Here is a 16,618-nt window from a genome sequence, read left to right on the forward strand (position 1 = left end):
CCTCCCTCAAGGGGAAGGTGCGTTCGGCGTCATAGTGACGTCACCGTGAGGTCACTAAGCGGCCGGCCAATAGAAGCGGAGGGGCGGAGATGAGCGGAACATAACATCCCGCCCACTTCCTTCCTTCCGCATTGCCGGTGGATGCAGGTAAGGAGATGTTTGTCGCTCCGGCGGTGTCACACACAGCGTGTGATGCCGCAGGAACGATGAACAACATTGTACCGGCAGCAGTAACGATATTAAGGAAATGAGCGATGTGTCAACGAAAAACGATTTTTCACATTTTTGTACTCGTTGATCGTCGCTCATTTGTGTTACACGCTGCGATGTCGGTAACGGCGCCGGATGTGCGTCACTACCGATGTGACCCCGACAATATATCGTTACCGATATTGCAGCGTGTAAAGCACCCTTTAGGGTCAATATCTAAATGAAATGTGCCGCCCCCGCGTCAGCAGCCGGGCTGCTCGGATCTGGATCCTCGGTGGCTCAAGGGGTCTCCGGACCCAGGGGTCCGGGTCGTGCGGCCACTCAAATAAAAGAGGGATTATTTACATAGGCCTGTATGGTTAAAGTTCGTGATGCCACCCGTGGTATGATGGAGTACCACCGCTGCGATTGGGAGTACCCGGTGGCGATGGTGGGGGCAGCCAGGTGTTTAACCCCTCCACAGGTAGGGGAGAATGCCCCAGGGACTCGGTGATGAGGACAGGGTTGTGCCGTTGGGACGGTAAAGGTCACTAGTGTGCTCACTCAGTCCAATAACACTAACACCGACAACTGTGGTAAACCAAAGTTCTTGACACCGCTGCCACTGGGAGGGAGCACGCCTGGATCCCGTGCCCGTTGGTGTTGCCTGTTAGTCTGTGACCTTTGCCTTGGCACCCTGTTTTCTAGTTGGTCCATTTAGTGTAGAACTAATCAGGTCCCACTCCCCAATATGGCTAACTGGGTGAGCTTGCTCTCAGGGTTTACGCTTGGGATTTTCTGGACCGTATGTGTGGAAAGTCCTATCCCCCCTCGTTGCGCTAGTACCCCGATTTTGGAGCCGTTGGAGGGCAGATCTTGAAGGCTCCGTCCTCGTCGGGTAAATTGTCAGGGCGCCTGAAGCTTCTCCCTGACCTAGGGTCTACGTACCCCGTCGTGCTCTGGCCCCTGCCCGTTGATGGCACAAGGCCGCCAGCTGTCCTCCTCGACAGTCCATGCCCCTTGTCATGATCCCCTGCGACTGGGGTCCAGCTCCTACCAGGCCCAAACCAACATCTGCCACCTAGTAGTTCCAAGGAGCCCAGCTCCTGACCTCTCCTCTTGAGTCATTCCACAACTAACTGTCTCCTGACACTCCTGACCTCCCCTTAACCAACCCCCCAAATGGGCGACCTTATTCCACTCAGGCCGTCCACTGGTGTGTCTGGTGGGTGTGGTGCAGAGTATTCCTAGGATTTTGATTAGCTTCTTCTTGGCAACACCAAAAGTTAGGTACCCATAACCAAGCAGGAGATGGATATTGTACAGAAGGGCAGATTGCACAATACCCTGTGACGACCTGACAGGCCAGGGCATCACAAAACATCAGAAAATGTTTGCATAAGCCAAATGATAATGACCCCTTAGTAGCCCCCACACTGTATAATGGCTCCCACACTGTATGATGGCCCCTAAACTTTATGATGGGACCACGGTAGCCCCCACATTGTATGATGGCCACCACAGTAGCCCCCACACTGTCATGTCCCCACACAGTATGATGACCCCGCATTAGCCCCCACGCAGTATGATGACCTCCTCAATGTGTGATGGCCCTCACAGTAGTCCGCCTCCCCAGTTCCTACACTGTATGAAGGACCCCTTAGTTGCCCCCACTCTGCATAATGGCCACCCTTTGTATCCCCCACTCCGTAGGAGAACCCCCTTAGTAGCACTTGTTCTGTACGAGTGCCTTCTTAGTAGCCCCCACTCTGTATGACGTCCCTTTAGTAGACCCCAATCTGTATGAGGGCCCACTTAGTAGCTCCCACAGTGTATTTTTGCCCTCTTAGCGGCCACCACACTGTATGATGGTCCCCCTTAGTAGCCCCCATGCTGTATTATGGGCCCCTTAGTAGCCCACACTTTGTATGATGGACACTTTAATAGCCCCAACACTGTATGATGCACCCCATAGTAGCCCCCACACTGTATAACTGCCCCTTAATAGGTCCCACACTGTATATTGGACCCTTCACAAGCCCCCACTCTGTATGATGTCCCCTTTAGTAGCCCCCACACTGTATCATGTCATCATTAGTATTCCCCATGATGTGTCAAGGCCCCCTTTGGAGCTGCCACTCTATATGGGGGCCTGTAGGCACCACGCTGTATCATGTCCCTGTCAGGTCTGGCAGTTTGCATGTTGGTAGACCTCAAGGCAGAACTCCGGGGTCAGGGGGGTTAATCCTTCTCATACCTCACACCTGAGCGAGTCCCTCACACTCCTGGGTATACTCCGGCTCTCTGTCAGGTCACCTATTGCCCCTCACTGGCCATGAGGGGTGGGGTGTCGCCTCCAGAGGGCGGAGCTAGTGCAGGTGCTCGCTCTGGCCGTGTTTTGAGCTCTAAGAGACTCACTTCAGGTTGTGGCATTGCTGGGAGGCAAGGTACCGTCGCTCCCAGCGATTATGAGGTGCAGGAGTCCCAGGATGCCGGGTCCTCTAGTGTCAGCTGTTGCCAGGGGATACAAGACGCCATGTCTCCTGGTTCAGCAAGGTAGTGGGAGGTTCCTCCCAGTCAATCTTCCTCACCCCTTCCTTTGCCACTCTGGGTTGAAGGTGGAGACTGGGCATTACCTCAGCAGTGTCAACTGACCTAGGAGAGGGATATATAAACCCGCCACAATCTTGTCAGTGCTTATTATTTTCAGTTGTGCCTGGGTAGGAAGGTTCGTAGTTTGTGTTGCTGCTGGTTTGCTCTTTGCTTTGGTCTTTTGGTTTTGGCATTGTCCCTAGCCTCCCCTAATACCTGTTTAGTGGTTACTAGCTTCCTTGCTGGTATTGGTGCATCTGACAGTGGCCTGTGTGCCCAGCCACCAGCCCCCCACTAATGTCACCTTTGAAGGGCTCTGCCAAAGTCCCCTTCTCTATGACCGAAGGGCGGATGAAAAGTACCCCAGCACTTAAGGGTGTACAGTTGTGTGACGGCCAGCACACAGCATGTCTGGTATACTGTATTTGCTGGCCTATACTCTGATCATCCCACCTCTACCCTTCCATTACAGTCCCCCCTTAGTAGCCCTCAGATTTTATGATGGTATTCTTAGTGGTCCACAACTATGTATAAGGGCTCCATAATAGCCCCCTTTATATATAAGGGTCCACTTAATAGCACCCACTATGCATGTGGGCCCTCCTAGTAGTCCCCACACTATATAATGGCCCACTTACTAGCCTCATATGCTATAATGACCCCTTTAGTATCCCCTCACTATGTAGGATAGCCCACTGTTTGAGGGCCTCCTTAGTAGACATCACACATAATGGTCCTTACATGATATTACAATAAAACAATAAAGCTCATATACTTCCCTTACCCCGGTGAGTCCAGCAGCCGACAGCGGGAAGTCAAAGGCAGACCGACTCTAATGTCCTGTGCATGTTGAGGTCATCTATGTCACACAGCCCAGGACCTGCCTTACTGCGGGTCTAAACTGCGGCCTATAGAACAGTGAGTGGTAGTGCAGGGAGACTATTTTTTCCCTGCTCTGCCACAAAATTTAATTGTATCGGTGTGCTTCATATGAACTCATCCTAGAAAATTCACCAATTGGGGATGAAAACCATAGTTACAAAAAAAAGGTGAGATCAAGGCTGCCTGATTGACCTGACTATTAAAGGTGAACTCGGCAAGAGGTAAAAATTAGAACCAGTATTCCGGCTGAGAAGCAATGAAACACCTTAAAATTTGTATCAACAATTCATTTGTCCTTTCTGTCTGACCGTTGGTTTCAGGGTGGTAGCAGAGGAAAATGAAAAGTCAATCCCCAGTCTCCTACAAAAAGCTTCCAGACAAATTGCATTCCCCTATCAGACACATTACTAAAGGCCATGTCTCACTAACGACATTGCTAGTGACATCGCTGCTGAGTCACGGGTTTTGTGCCGCAACAGCGATCTTGCTAGCGATGTCACTGTGTGTGGCATGCAGCAACGACCTGGCCCCTGCTGTGAGGTCGCCGGTCGTTGCTGAATGTCCTGGACCATTTTCTTCAAAGGCGATGTCCTGCTGGGCAGGACGCATCGCTATGTTTGACACTGTGTGACAGGGTCCCAACGACAGCAGAGATCGTTATACAGGTCGCTAGTGTGACCAGTATCATTACTGAGTCGTTGGTAAGGTCTGACTGTGTGACATCTCACCAGCGACCTCCCAGCGACTTACCAGCGATCCCTATCAGGTGGTAAGTCGCTAAATGTGACGGGGGGCTTAAGAGGAACTCTGTGTAATCTCACAACATGGCTAATAAACATGCTGGAAAGTGTCTCAGCATTAGGTAACCCAGATAAAGGAACAACATGAGCCTTTAAGCGGGCTTTACACGCTACGATTTCGCTACAGCAATCTCGTTGGGGTCACAGATTTTGTGACGCACATCCGGCCGCTGTAGCGATGTCGTAGCATGTGACTCCTATTAGCGATTTTGGATCGTTGCAAAAACATCCAAAATCGCTCCTCGTTGACATGGGGGTCCGCTGCCAGTTCTCGCTGCTGTCGCTGGGGCGAAGTTGATACTCGTCCCTGTGGCAGCACACATCGCTACGTGTGACGCCGCAGGAACGAGGAACATCTCCTTACCTGCCTCCGGCCACAATGCGGAAGGAAGGAGGTGGGCAGGATGTTATGTTACGTCCCGCTCATCTCCGCCCCTCCGCTTACATTGGGCGGCCGCTTAGTGACGTCACTGTGACGCCGAACGGACCGCCCCCTTAGAAAGGAGGCGTTTCGCCGGTCACAGCGACGTCGAAGGACAGGTAAGTATGTGTGACGGGGGTGCGCGATTTTGTGCGCGACGGGCAGCGAAATGACTGTCGCGCACAAACGATGGGGGCGGGTCTCATGCTAGCGATATCGGGCCGGATATCGCAGCATGTAAAGCCACCCTTAGAGGTGAATTGGTCAACCACTACCCAAATAACAGGTTTGCCACCAGACAAAGGCAAGTCTGTGATGAAATTCAAGGACAAATGAGTCCATGGACCTTCTGGAATTGTCAGTGGAGCCATTTCCCCAGCCAGTTAGCTGTGACAGACTTTAGTGCATGCGCAAACATTATAGGCAGAAACAACATTTCTAATATCATTATATATTGACTGCCGCCGAAAAAGTCTAGCAATGGCTTTTCACATAGCTGTGACACAAGGGTGATCACTCAAGATGGGATCATGAAAACTCTTGTAATAGGCATAATGTTTAAGGAATTTGGACTTTGTAATAGTTGAAGGGGTCAAAGACTGGACTTTACATATCTCCGCTTCCAACTGAATTTGGCGTTAAGGACAATATAAATGGCACAATCATAAGGCTCACCTCAATTCAGCGGTATTTTGCTGCAAAAAACATCCGATACAAATGTGTTTCAGTTCAATTCATCTCCAATGGAATCGCGGCAAGATGCGGTCACATGCGGTTGTGTGTCGCCCTGGACAAGCCAGGGGACACAGGTAACAACACACACACACCCCCACCCCCAGCAGTTCACAGCAGACATCCCCAAAGTGACCTGCTTTCTGCCCCGGGCTGACACACCAGGTGGGCGGAGGGAGGAGATGGAGACGCCCACCCAGGAGTGAGCTGGCTTGAGGCAGGAAACAAGCCCAGTCTAGTCCTAGGAGAGGAAGAGTGAAGGTCTGCAGAGAGGCAGACGGAGCCAGGGGCCTAGGTTGGAGCCTAGGGCCTCGTAGAGAAAGTCCGGCAGACGCTAAGTGCCGTCTGCAGGGAGCCGGGGAGACAGCTGGTGGAACCGCAGGTAGCCGGGGCTGGGCAGTGGCCCCCCGGTACGGAGTCGGGGAGCCAGCTGGAAGCCGGAGTGCAGGAGAAGGGTGCACGGAAGTAGAGGAAAGGACTTACACCATCAAACTGGGTCAGGGGAGAAACAACAACCGCAGCCGTCTGAGGGTACCCGTCCATCCAGCCGAGTGTTTTACTAAGAACTGTGTCAGTGTCTCAGGCTGAGTGAGTACCACAGTGCCGCAAGGCACAGCGCTGCCCCCGCGTCCCTGCACCCACCAGGCCCTGCATCTAACCCCATCACCGGGCCCCGGGATCACCAACCCCTACCCACGGAGGGGCAACACAACACCTGGCTGCTCCGCATCACCATCCCCGGGATTCCCATATAGAGCAGCGGTGGTGAAATCACCACAACCGTGGGTGGCATCACGGACAATAAACAATCCCCACACCCAAACAACCCCTTTCACTCACGGGCGAGGAGTGCCGCTCGAGAAACCCCCGGGATCCGGCCCACAGCTCGAGCCACCACTGAGCAGCAGCCGCCGGACCCGAGCAGAAGGGGTGAGCGTAGTGTGCTGACACCCTCCTCCCTGCCCGCGACAACTTGGCGTCACGAACAGGATCTTACCGCTCTGCCGTTTGGTAGAGGTGCGCCTTGTTACCGCCGGAGGTATCCGGCTGAAAAATTTCAGAAGCCGCCATCTTTGGCGCGAAAATTTCCCGCTCGAGCGTCTTTCCCGAGCAGGAAAGGCGCGAAAGTGCTGCCCCGCCCCCCCTGTTCCCCTGAAGAAGGAAGGGCTAAAAAGAAGCTAAAGGGGACGGGATGGTGTCCGGCCGCATGTGAACCGCGGCTGTGGAAGTGTGTCGCCCTGGGCAAGCCAGGGGACACAGGTCACAACACCACCACACCCCACACTCCAGGTAGGCACATCTGCTAACCAGAAATCCTTGTTGCCTTCCTCCAGGAGTCTGATGATGCACACCAGGGGGTGGGCCAGGCGGTTGGCTCCGCCCACCGAGGAGCTCACAACTCTGGAGGCGGGAAAACCAGGCAGTTAGCCCCGGGCAGGGGAAGAGTGAAGTCCAGTGAAGGGCTAGAGTAAACAACCAAAAAGTGAAAGTGGAGGAAAGAAAAGTGGAAAAGGAGGAAAGCAAGAAGTGGTGACAGAGCAGAGAGTGTGCAAGCCTGAGAGCCCAGCTTTGTGTACGGCTAGAACAGCAAGGTCAGCGACGGCGGTGACTGTTCGGAGGGGGGCCGTTTGGAAGTTCCTGGAAGGACCCCGTTGGCTGTGTGCCCGGTGGTCTGGAGCAGTGTTCCGAAGGACAGTCAGCACCAGGGCAGGGGCCTCTCGGACCCCGGCAAGGCTAGGAGTCGCCAAATTTGCCGAATCCGTCAGTGAAGGGGACGTAGATCCCCCAGCAACCAAGTCCCGATTGACGGCAACAGCCCGACCATTACAGGGGAGACACCGCCACCAGTTTCCCCAGGGCCAGCGCCTGCGGGCAAAGTGTAGAGCTCCTCCGGCCCAGATTGCAGTTGGGGAGCGGGTAACCGGAGGGAATCCACCGCTACCATCAGTCAACACAGATGCAAGGAAGAGAGACATCACCGTCACCTACCGGGAGTGCAGGTGCAGCCGTCTGTGGGACCGTCCTACCAGCCGTTTGGTTTACCGTACAAACTGTGTCCAAGTCTCAGGCTGAGTGAGTACCACAGTGCCGCAAGGCACAGCGCTGTCCCCGCGTCCCTGCGCCCTCCACTTTACATCTCTTCACTGGGTCCCGGGATCACCAACCCCTACCCACGGAGGGGCAACACAACACCTGGCTGCTCCGCATCACCATCCCCGGGACCCCCACACTGAGCAGCGGTGGTACAATCACCACAACCGTGGGTGGCGTCACGAACTATAACCATCCCCTCACCCAACAAACACCCCCCTTTCACTCACGGGCGAGGAGTGTCGCTCGAGAAACCCCGGGATCTGGCCTACAGCTCGAGCCACCAGGAGCAGCTGCCGGACCCGAGCAGAAGGGGTGAGCGCGGTGTGCTGACACCCTCCTCCCCGCCCGCGACAGAAGCAGGGACGCCAGGACTCTGCCAGCATTTGGTTCCTGGAAGAGGCCGCCGCAGTGATGCACCGACCCGTTACCCCTGTTACCGGTAGCGGAGGCCGCAGCGTCTGTGGGGGAGGACCCAGACCTGGGGTCCCCAGGCCTCACCTTTGTCACCACCCTGCCACCGGCCCCAGCAGTCTGCCCGGCCGCGACGGAGATGACGACGGCTCCGGCAGTCCGCCCGGCCGCAACGGCAGCGAAGTACCGGTCCCGTTGACCAATCTGGAGCCGTTCCTGGACTGGGGTCAAGGGGTGCTGCCTGGGCTTTAGGGGCAGCACCAAGGCTAGGTTGTTTGGGTGGGTGACTGAAGGACCCGTTACACAGTTATTATTAAAAGTGTTTGACTGTTATTGCAACGTTAAAGTAATGTGCATCCCGTTGTGGGAGGATTGAACATGCTTGAGTTTGATGTTTTTATCTTTTGCAGTTTAAAAGAAAAATAAAACCGGTGATGGACGGGCAGCCCGAGGACGGTCTGCATTTTTGCTAAGGGGGAATGTGTCGCCCTGGACAAGCCAGGGGACACAGGTAACAACACACACACACCCCCACCCCCAGCAGTTCACAGCAGACATCCCCAAAGTGACCTGCTTTCTGCCCCGGGCTGACACACCAGGTGGGCGGAGGGAGGAGATGGAGACGCCCACCCAGGAGTGAGCTGGCTTGAGGCAGGAAACAAGCCCAGTCTAGTCCTAGGAGAGGAAGAGTGAAGGTCTGCAGAGAGGCAGACGGAGCCAGGGGCCTAGGTTGGAGCCTAGGGCCTCGTAGAGAAAGTCCGGCAGACGCTAAGTGCCCGAGCAGAAGGGGTGAGCGTAGTGTGCTGACACCCTCCTCCCCGCCCGCGACAGTTGCGTGCATCATACACAATCGCATGTGACCACATCTTGCCGCGATTCCATTGGAAATGAATTGAACTGAAACTAATTTGTGACGGATCTGGTTTTGCGGCAAAATACCGCTGATGTGAGGTGAGCCTAAGGAGGATGAGATGGTAATAGACCACTGCGCAACCAGCTCTGTCCTCACCTATTGTACCATCACCCATTCCCTGTAGACTGTGAGCCCTCGTGGGCAGGGTCCTCTCTCCTCCTATACCAGTCTGTTTTGTACTGTTAATGATTGTTGTATGTATACCCTCTTTCACTTGTAAAGCGCCATGGAATAAATGGCACTATAATAATAAATAATAATAATATCTCTTCCTCTTTTTCCAACAGCACATCTCTAAAGTCTTTCAGGTACCCCGGCAGACCCTCCAGACTACCAGAGCAAATTTGTATAGGATTAAGACGCTTCTTATGACAATTGGAGTGAATTAGTGGCCTGGAAACTCTAATACCAACACAGCAGGTTATTTGTCCAAAACAAAGCAGGAGATAGACTCAGAGTGAAGTGTTCCCACCCAAAGTGTGAACTCCACCATTACCAGGTCACCAAAATTTTGAAATAACGGTGTCCTGTAAATGCATTGCGGTTTCTCTTCTTAAATAAGATGTAAATTGCAAATTTACTTGTTTTTATAACCATTTTACAATTTTACCCATTTATGAACTTGAAACAATCCCTTTAACACCAAAAGAAAAATGATAGTATGATCTTATTTTCGGTTTAATTTTGATACATTTTTCCACCATCTTTCTCTTTACTTTCGAGTTCTGTCTACAACTTTTTCCAAATAGCAGTCTAAAGATATCAAAGAAAGCATAATGAACAGATAAATGTGAGCTCTTTATAATCTTCCGCATTAAAAGTGGTGCTGGTTATGATTAAAATCATATGATAAAATACTATAAAAGTATGTGATATTGTAGCAGCTGAGAATCTTTGCATATGTTTGCCTATAGTTAGTGTTTTATGTGCCTATGTATGAGTAATATATACAACTCGTGTAGTCACAACTGTAACAAATTTTGCACAAGGACATTCGTGCAGTAAAAAACCTTGTTAAAATGTCAAAGATAAGATACAATGTAACAAAGTAAATTACAATTTTCCTGGTATAATAAAAAAAATAAAGTGTGGCAAAGAGAAGCACTGGAAGGGTTGGTTAACATAATGTAAGATGTTTCTACAGCTGAAGATTGTTTCAGTTTACAATCTTCATTCCTTCAGTCATTCTCAGACATTTTGATATTGTATGCAGCCTGATCCAAGATTCAGATTTTTCTCTTGTGGGAGTATTTCTCCCAGTAATATAGGCTGGATGTGAGGTCTCCGTATTTCCAAGGAGCTCTTGTCTTCACTTTCTTTCATACCATACATCAGCACAACTTGTTTCCTCTTCATGTGCTAGATAAAGAAATCACAGTCACTCTACATCAGCAGAATACTAGAAGAACAACTGCCATTAACCCTTTATATTACCCCAACCACCACCGCACCAGGGCAATAGGGAAGAGATGAGTAAATTTTGGGATAGCTGTTTGCTGCTGTTTTTAGGATGAGGAGAGCCCAATAATCATGGGCCTCCTCAGCCTGAGAATACTAGCCCTCAGCTGCCTGCTTTCTCATGGCTGGGTAACAAAATTGGGGAGGGGGGGTGGATCGCTATCCATTTTTGAAAATGATTTATTTAAATAATTTAAAAAAAAAAGCTTCATGGGGTCCCTCGTATTTTGATACACAGCCAAGATAATAGACACAGCTGAGGGCTGCAGCCTGTAGCTGTCTACTTTAACTGCACTGGGTATCAAAATACGAGACACCCTACTCGTTTGTTTTCCCAATAATTTATTTATGTTTACACTCCAGTTTCTGACTCAGACAGCTAGCTAGTGTGAAAGCCAACAATCACAGTCACCGGCACATAGGGTGGGCGGGAGAAGCAGGACTGCAATCAATCACAGACACGGTTACAGAGGGTAGTCGATGGAATAAGTGAATATTTATAAGCGATAAACATTGGACCCGGAAGCAGAGTGACAACCGTGGGAAACACAGTACGTATAATTCTCCTGCTATAATGACCGCAAGTTATTTCCCTTTTTTCAATGAGCCTCTCAATCACAGTAATGCCAGTAGCAAAGATGACTACAGCATTATTGTGATTGCAAGCAATCCACGAATGTTTATTGGCTTTAAATCAGGCACCAAACTTGTGGGGAGGGGACTCGAAACTCATGAGGCGAATACCAAAATATTCAAGTAACGAATATCCCGAATACCTTAATATTAGTGTGAGCAACAAACAGTGCAGAATATATTCGCTCATCACTAATATCATCATCTCTCTCATCACACTATGATGTATAACAATTACAAAAATTAAATCAAACTCCTGTGGGAATAATTTTGCTTTGCATTTCTTATGGCATTTCAATTTGTGACTTACAGACAGTAAAAACAACCCTGAAGAGAATAGACAGTTGTCTAATAACCTATTTCTGGAGCAATGCAGAAATTTTCTTTCCGATGAGGTTATGTGCTGTATTGCCAAACAAACAATTCGGAGTAAACGTTATAATGAATAAATAGTCCTATACTAATTATCTGCTGTCCAGGGGCATAATGACCGCGGTTGCAGAGGTTGCCACTGCGACTGGGCCCAGGGGTGCAGGGGGCCCGCATACCACAGCCCCTGATTCAGATGGATGTGTGTCCGAGATGGAGCTGGGTTGAACAGGCAGGTAGTTTGCAACTACCTGCCTATTAGTTCTATACCCCATAGTAAAAAAAAATAAAATTGTCCTTGACAACCCCTTTAACCGAAACGGGGAGAAGCGGGCCGGGGATGTTATCGGACTAGTCAGGATCTTTCCATAGCCATTCAAGCTATGTTTTCTCTGAAACACTGAGGTGTTTGAGAGAAAGACATACCTTACCCCACATAGTATTATGCAGCCCCCACATAGCATTATGCGCCCCTACCGTGTACTGAATAAATACATACTCACCACTCCTCGGTCCCCTGTTGCTCCTGGTTCGCTCACTATGTTTGTGCTCTACGCATCTCAACACGTGACATCACACCTATGCTGAGCTGTCAGAGCACAGATACAGCGGGACAATAATGAGAGGGAGCGCTGTGCTCCATCTCATCATTGCTTTCAACTGTATCAGCATCTGCAATGTTGATACATTTGAAAGTGTGATCCGGGGCGGGGGCCCGCTGCTGGCAGCCGACTAGATACAGGGCCTACTCCCAGGAACCCAGAAGACCAGTGCCGGTAACACCAAAACACATATATGATCCCTGTTTTTCCCTTCCCCAAGGACTGGTGATAGACTAGAGTTGGACTCAATGGATAGCGACCTTGGGGTGGAGCTGATCCAGTCCACTAGATGACAACCAGGGAGGAGGGGTCAGACAGTCAGTAAGTGGAAGTGAAAGGAGACAGACGTAACCGTACTGACGGGAGTGTGTAACAGTGACTTGTCAGGCGCAGGCATGTGGTTGCCGAAGGAGTACGGTGGGGTACTCTTGGAACCATAGCACTGACGGGGTACAGAGCCCTAAGTCAGGCAAACGCTCCAGGCAGACCTGATAAAATCTGCACAGGGAGGGGGGCCATCCAGGACCTCACTGAGCGTAAAATCTGGGGGTACCAGCAGAGACAGGAGAACCAGGGACCGGAACAGAGTACCGACCACCCTACAGGGTTCAAACTTCTCTCTGTATGGACTAAAGACTGAAAGACTACCAGGAGGGGACCCCCAGACGCTCCAAACCACGGGGACCCACCAACCAGAGACAGGTGAAGGGGAAAGAAGCCACGAGGTCACCAAACTGGCACTGGGACAAAAGGGACCAGCGGTGAGGACCAGCCTTTCTCGGGTTACCAGCCATAACAGCGCTTTGAGTAAAGAAACCAGTTACACTGCAACCCCTTGTGTGGCCTACCTTCTTTCCACGCCTAACTCCATCACCTATCCCCTGGGGCCAGGGGGCCGCAACACGCAGGCTGCCACTAACATCAGCCCCAGCGGTGAGAGACTGTGCAGCGGCGGTTCCAAACCCATAACCGCAACCCACAAGTGGCGTCACGATACAAACTTCATAAATATTCCCCTGAACATAACTCCCTTCAAGCAACCCCCCCAGGGTCACGGAACCGGGCAACGGCCACCCAGTGATCTGTTCCCGTAAATATACGGCTCGGGACCGAGTACCCCATAGCCCTGGGGTGAGTCAGGAGCAGCTCAGGAGGGACAGTTTGCGGCAGCGTAGGGTCGACAATACTGCAGGCTTGTGGGGTGTCACGACAGTGGGCGCCATTGATGTGCCAATGGGCTCGGAGGAGGAGGTGTCGCGGCTCAAGAGGGCCAGTGTGAGGGAGTGGAGGGTCGGCGATACTGCAGACTCATGGTGAGTCTGTGGTGTGCACCATTGATCTGCGGGCTGCTTTGAATCGCTGGTGGTTGATGCAATGGACTTCATAAAATGGCCGCAGAGGCCAATCTGCGCACGCACTGCCTCTGCGGCCATTTTCTTGAAGTCCATCGCGTCAACGGCCAACGAGTCAATGGAGCCCTCAGTCCGTCAGCAGATCAATGACGCTCACCGCCGCAACACCCCGCGAGCCTGCAGTATTGCCAACCCTCCGGACACTGACCCTTTTGAGCTACGACACCCCCTCCTCCGAGCCTGCAGCATCACCTACCGTGCCTCTTGTGACCTTCTTGAGCCGCTTCACCACTGCCGCTCCCCCCTGGTGAGCTAATATAAGAGGAACTAGGATTATAAGACGGACCCTCATTTTTACAGTAAAAAATATTTTTTTATATATTTTCCTCCTTCAAATTTGGGGATTTGGGGTGCGTCTTATAATCTGGTGCGTCTCATAAAACGAAAAATACAGTATATATATATATATATATATATATATATATATATATATATATTATGTGTATATATATATATATATATATATATATATATGTATTAAAACAGAAAAAAGAAAGTGGTAACTGTAAAGCTATAACAAGCTCTCAGTATATAACAGCGGTATAATGATGTGAGCAATCAGGGAAGTTAATTGATATGTAAATAATATAATAATGGTGCAAATATGTATGCCAAATTTATATGCCAATGATGCAGCAATAAAGTGACCGGTGCCTAGGAGCAGTAGAAAGCGAGTAACTTGCATATAAAGTGACTATTGCAAAAAGTGCCTGTGATAAATAGTTCAAGTGGGATAACTATACCAATGGGAAGTAACAGGGCATATAATAAGTAAATGAAACTGGCTGTGGCAGGCCCTTAGTAAAAAACAGCAGTGATGACACCAATTATTTTACTAAAAATAGAGAAAAGCAAGCTATGAAATACATTACCAGATTAATGGCAGTATAAAATAAAACGTGACACAATAATACAAGACATGAAAAGCCACCATAGTAAATAGGATAAATCAGGAGCAGGTGTCATGCGGTGTTCTGCTAAGCACTCGCTGTGTGTCATGGTGAAGTCGGACTCCGTTCACACCTTTCAGTGTCTGACAGGCAACCTGAGGTCTCTTAGTTGTTCAGCGCCAGAGCTGGGCGTCTACTGTTTCATGTTCACTGCTCATCAGTCCAGCAGGAGTTAATTCCTGGTGGCTTGTGAATTGCTGCTGGAGCTCAGGTTAGACCAGAGTACGCACAAGAGTTAGGGTTATGCTGGCGCTCCAGACCTCATTACCGTCGACCGTACCTCTGGAATAACGGACAGCGCAGGGTCCTTAGTCTGAGGGCCAGTCACCCAGCACTCCCATGACAGCGGGAGAGGGAACTACCTGTTAAGCATAAACCTAAAGATGAAGAATGGGAGACCCAACGATTGATGAAGTCTACAGCGATACATGAACACTAAACAAATGCTCTATTGACCATTTATATCTGTTCTTTCCATATGCGGAATATGGAAAAGTATGACAGTGGAGAAAATGTAAAATCTCTCAAAACTCAATTCTCAGATTGGTAGTGGACATTGTAATAAATGCTGCCGCCATATAGATGTGACCGCAGGGACTGGCTCTTGCAGTTAAAATTTCAATGCATCAATGTTGTTGTGGTTCTTGGCCAGCCTCTGCCCATGAGCTGCGTCACCATCACTGGCCACTTCACTGATGCCAACATGTACAACGTTACTGGAAATTTATTGTCTGCAGCGGTCACACCATTGTTTCAGCAATGTGAGAAGAAGCTGTCGGGGGATCCAGGGATAATAACATTGAAGTACTTAGAGGGGATATGGGATTACTTAGCCACTTTACACCTTAAAATGTTACAATATTATTTTACACAAGGAAAGAATGATGTTAGAAGACATAAGAATACTCTGCCGCGCACAGTATTAATGGAGGAGGATCCTGCATTTGTCTGTGATCCTCAGCACCATCTGTGATAGAATTGTGGGGGACACGTTACATAAAATCCACTATGCCCCCCCCCCCCACAGCATTGTATCATGGTCACACAACTCAGGACTGTTAGTAGCTTATGTGGAGCTTTCTTTAGACCTTGGTCTCTAGTAAAGCTGATGCTCATATTCTCTACTACAGCACATAATGCGCCCAGTGGTGACACTTTCTATTACTTTAGAAAAAGGCACACTGAAAGGGGGTATACCCCCAAAATCAAAATTGAAAAAAAAACATAATAAAGTTCTAGAGATTGAGGTTTTCTGTTAGAAGGTTCTTTGAAATAAAGAGATCACAAAATATTCCTCACAGTCCAGTGCTTTTTCTCCTTGACCCAGGAAAGACACTTCTGGCATTGTCTATTGGTCATGAGTGGCTTGACGCAAGGAATGTAACAGTTGTACCCCATGTCCTGGATACGTCGGTGGCTCTTGAAGCACTGACTCCAGCAGCAGTCCACTCCTTGTGAATCTCACCCAAATTTTTGAATTGCCTTTTCTTAACAATCCTATAAAGGCTGCGGTTATCCTGGTTGCTTGTCCACCTTTTTCTGCCACACTTTTTCTTTCCACTCAACTTATCATTACTATGCTTTGATACAGCACTCTGTGAACAGTCAGTTTCTTTAGCAATGATCTTTTGTGGCTTACCCTCCTTGTGGAGGGTGTGAATGACTGCCTTATGGACATCTGTCAAGTCATCAGTCTTCCCCATGCTTGTGTAGCCGTCTGAACCAGACTAAGAGATCATTTTAAATGCCTAGGAAGCCTTTGCAGGTGCTTTGTGGTAATTATTCTAATTTTCTGAGATAATGACTTTTGGGTTTTCATTGGCTGTAAGCCATAATCATCAACATTAACAGAAATAAACACGTGAAATAGATCACTCTGTTTGTAATGACTATATAATATGTGTTTCCCTTTTTGTATTGAATTACTGAAATAAATTAACTTTTTGATGATATTCTGATTTATTTAGATGCACTTGTATATTAAATGGGTTTAATGGAAGCGCAGCTAAAGGTAGAAAAAGTTATATTCTCCCTGCAGCTGCTCATTTCCAATTATCAGGGCAGTGCACGGAGCTGTAAGGGTATGTGCGCACGTTGCTTTTTACCTGCTTTTTACCTGCTTTTTTGCTGCTTTTTCTTCTGCGCTGTTTAATGCCAAAA

The sequence above is a fragment of the Anomaloglossus baeobatrachus genome, chromosome 5, assembly GCF_048569485.1.
Source record: "Anomaloglossus baeobatrachus isolate aAnoBae1 chromosome 5, aAnoBae1.hap1, whole genome shotgun sequence".
NCBI lineage: Eukaryota > Metazoa > Chordata > Amphibia > Anura > Aromobatidae > Anomaloglossus > Anomaloglossus baeobatrachus.